Source organism: Zingiber officinale, chromosome 5A, assembly GCF_018446385.1.
Source record: "Zingiber officinale cultivar Zhangliang chromosome 5A, Zo_v1.1, whole genome shotgun sequence".
In the NCBI taxonomy this organism is placed as follows: domain Eukaryota; kingdom Viridiplantae; phylum Streptophyta; class Magnoliopsida; order Zingiberales; family Zingiberaceae; genus Zingiber; species Zingiber officinale.
Genome location: NC_055994.1, coordinates 93,919,069 through 93,923,241, shown reverse-complemented (window position 1 = coordinate 93,923,241; position 4,173 = coordinate 93,919,069).

The window sequence follows — 4,173 nt, the reverse complement described above, 5'->3', positions numbered from 1 at the left end:
TCAGATATAATGGTCAATTTAATATGATTTTCTTCTTTAAAACTATTATTAAAAATAATAAAAAATAAGGACGTAAATATTATTTTTTTAAAAAAATATAAGAGTTAAAATGCAATCGAATAGAAAACGCGATTAAAGGTATTTTACTCTAAAATTAAGATTCATGTATTATTTTTCATCAGAGAAATGATATGCAGCTCGAAACTGCATCTCGAATTTGCGCCGTGAACGATGTGGCGTCCTGCCTGGACAGTGACGGGTCAAAGTCAACATTTGGTTTTTTTTCTCTCCCCGCTCGTTCTTTGGTTTTTTTTTCACGCCCTGCTCGTTTCTTTTCTCGCCCCGGCTCGCGCTTTCTCTCCCCTCCTGCCCTAATTGATTTTCTCCTCTCCCCGCTCCCTGTCGTCGCTCTTTCCCTTCGCTCGCTGCTCTCGGTCCTCCTGCCCTAGCATTTTCTCTCCGCCTCCTTGTCGTCGCTCTTTCCCTTCGCTCTCTGCTCTCGGCGCTCCGCCTCTTGCCGTCGCATTTTCTCTCCGGCTCCGTGCCCTAAATCTCTCGGCGCTCGGCGGGAAACTCTCCCCTGCCCTAAATCTGCCCTGAATCAGGTATGAGGTGTTTTCCTTAGCTAATTTTTGTCCAAATCGACTCGATTTTCTACTATTCGGACCTTAGCTGATGAAGATTCTTGCTCGGCGGTGACGACGATAGTGAATCTCGCGGAGGAGGCAAAGCTCGCGCGAGAGGGAGTCAAGGTTCCCAGTCACGCAATCCTGAGCATCTGCAAGTCCCTTGTGGCCGGTGGAGTAGCAGGAGGAGTGTGAGTTACTTTGGTCTCTTTTCACCAATATTGACTGACACTGATCTGTCCTTTTTTTTCTTGAAATTATTGATGATTAGAGTTGCTTTCCTATTTTTTTCTTCCAACTATTCATTGATCGTGTCTGGGTGCAAAGGTTGCTTTCTGATTTCTTATGACCTATTGACCTGTAATCTTGGTTCTCTCATTTTTTTTTTTTGTTTCTTGCAAGTCTTACCCTTCCCAAAATGTCGTTAGTCACGTCGACATTTCAGCGGAATAATTATTGCAAGTCTGATGCTCAACGATTATAACTTTTAACTCCTTATTACTTTTTATATGGTATGTGTTCATACAGATTTGAATTTTATGCAGATTGGTAGTCTTTCATAAAATTCAGAATGAGTCATCATTCCGACACATGATACCAGCCTGACTAACTAACTATACGAAGCTGATACACTGCACAATTCTAGCCTGTGAATTGGCATGCCATCTAATATGTAATGCCAGAGGCTTATGCATAGACCTTGAGAGCTATAGCAAATGAGAGTTGAAATCATATGGCCCTACAACATTTAGTTAAATAAGTATTTTACTTCATAGTTAATTCAGTCAATATTTTCGTATCTTGTAAATTAGGTTCTGAGACTGCATGCTAATGAATGTACAAAGCAAGATTCTCCATCACAAGGAAAAACTGATGGAGGCAATAAGGTTTTGTTTTACTTAGTGGTTATTATCAAAATGAGATAATTTATGTAGTACTTATTGTTGATTTATACAATAACGTAAAATAGATTATTTCCTATTTTTCCATTGATTTAGCATACAATCTATGAGCATTACAAAATAAATGAATCTAAATAATTCTTGTTTGCTTAATAGGTTGTTAAAAGATGGCATCATCAAGTTACAGCTCCATCGACGACGCAAAATTTGAACATGTACCATGTAGAGATTGCGGACGAAGAAGATTGGTATGTGTTTCTAGATCGAGCAAAAATCCCAGAATGAGGTATTATGGATGTGCGCAACATGGCTGGCAAAAGTGGGTGGTAGGCGATATTTTGTCTAATGAAGACAGAAGTGACATATGTCGTGGAAGGTTAGGAAAAATAGAGTCAAGGTTAGGAAGTGAATACATTGCTTCTCGTGGGCATAATTTAGGAAATTGGAATGTACCATCAGTGGTCTGGATATTAGTTATAGTGAATTTAACTCTTTTGGCTGTATACCTGATTACTTTGTTAGTTCGGTCTTGTTAATTAGTGGAGTAATGTTGGTGATGTAATGTGATAGGATAATTTGTTTTTAGTTAAGATGGATAATGTAGAACATGTTATATAATGGTTTGATAATTTGTAATGATTTATTATGCTTTGTTCTTCTTTCCGGACTTATTTAGTTGGATATAAGATACAACAAATCAACTTGGTTGTTACTTCATGAAAGCTAAGGCACTTTTTCTTTTCACAACAAAATATGTTCAGATTTAGTCGCGTTTATGCTAACCAAAGCGATCAATCTTTTCGCTAGAGTGCTCAAACTTTGTTCTCCCAGCATTTTACCATTATAAAACAAAGGGAAAAAAACATCTTTAATGATCTCTATGTAGAATTCAATCTGGTATTCAAGCAAAAGTGAGACATACCACTATGCAGATTTTTGAATGGAAAGTTTAAATTGGGCTTCTTGTTTGTTGCCAAGGAAGAAAACTTACTACAGGGCCAAAAAGAGAGAATCCGTTTTAACCTTTTTAAATTGGTTGCTTTCTGATTAAATTTAAATTAACTTCAAATTATAATTAACTTCAAAAAATTTCATGGATTAGTAGACAAGCATCCCGTATTACTGGGTTTTTGCATAATTCTATAAAGTTACTTTCCAGCGATGAACCGGAACAGCCACTAATTTGCAATGATAAAATTTATATACGTACAATTTGGATGTAACCAAATGGGTTGGACTGACAGTTAGATGCTTGCAAATGTTGTAAAGGAAACGTGATGATGGTACCAGCACCCACCCACTTCTGTACAAGAAACATACTTAAAAGCTACACAACCACTGAATGATATATTTCGATAGTTTTCAGAATTGTCTCCAGTGATGACTGATGACATTTATTTTTGAGAAACATACGAGAAACATACTTGAAAGCTACAATACCATCAGAATTCAGAATTGATTTAATATTTCACATTGATATCGTCTTTAGTTTTATTGCGCACTGGGGAACTGTTTGCCTTTTTCAGATTCCTCTTTGCCTTTTCAAGTTCATTGTTGGTATTTGTTAATTGACCAGTTGCAGTATTTGAAGCAGAATTATTTTGCACGCGCCTTGATTTTCCTGATTCAATTTCCACAGCTCAGTTGGTTTGGCCTTTCAAATTAATTCTCTGTTTTGATTTGGCTGTAGGCACTGAGAAACTGATAGTGGTCCATCTATCTAACCAGTTGAAGACTGAATTGGGGTCTCATTTATCATAGTTAATTTGCAGAGGTTTTGCCTGAATTGAGGACGTAAGAAGCTACAGAACATGAATGACTTATAAGCACAGAAATCTGTTGGTAGATCAATTCTTACAAAACCAACAAAAACATAATCAATGTTAAAGCAAAAAAATACTAAATACAATCTAAAGGTCAACGAATAGGAGGGAGAGTGAACGTAGTAGACCCCCAACTTATTTGGAAGCAATTTCTAAGGCGAAGGAAGAATGATAAGATGAAAATAACCCTGTCCTATTTGTTTTACACCTCTCAAATTATGGCAATCTACAAAACAGGTCCAAAAGATGATAATTTTACAGAGGCTAATGTAAGATATACTATCAAGTAGCAATACAAATTGATATAGTAAAAACCCTAAAGATGCTAAGCCATCAGAAGACAATAGCAGTAACTGCAGATTTTTGCAGGTACTCTACCAAATGCTGTCATATCAAACCGCTATCTTAATTTTTGCATGCTTGGAAAAGGATTCGAACATAAAATATGGGTGCGATAAAAAACTAGCTAAACTTGAGAATTCAAATCAAGCCAAACCCATGTTTGATACAAAAAAATATTTAGATTAGAGAGCTAAACCAGCTAAACTTGAGAATTCGCCATAAAAAAATTAGAATATAACACACATACCTTCCATATAAATGCGTTTGATGAAAACTTCCTTTTCCAAGCATCCTGTGCTATGGGATCCTGAAAAGAAATTGAGCATATTAAATACTATGGACATGAAAACTTGACTAAACTACCACAATCAGGCACTTAAGTATAGAATCAGTCTGGAAATATTTAGATAAGTTGATGAGATTTGCACAGGAAGTAAAAAAAAAAGAGAACAGATGCTTAGCTTAGTCCCCCTTGAGTAG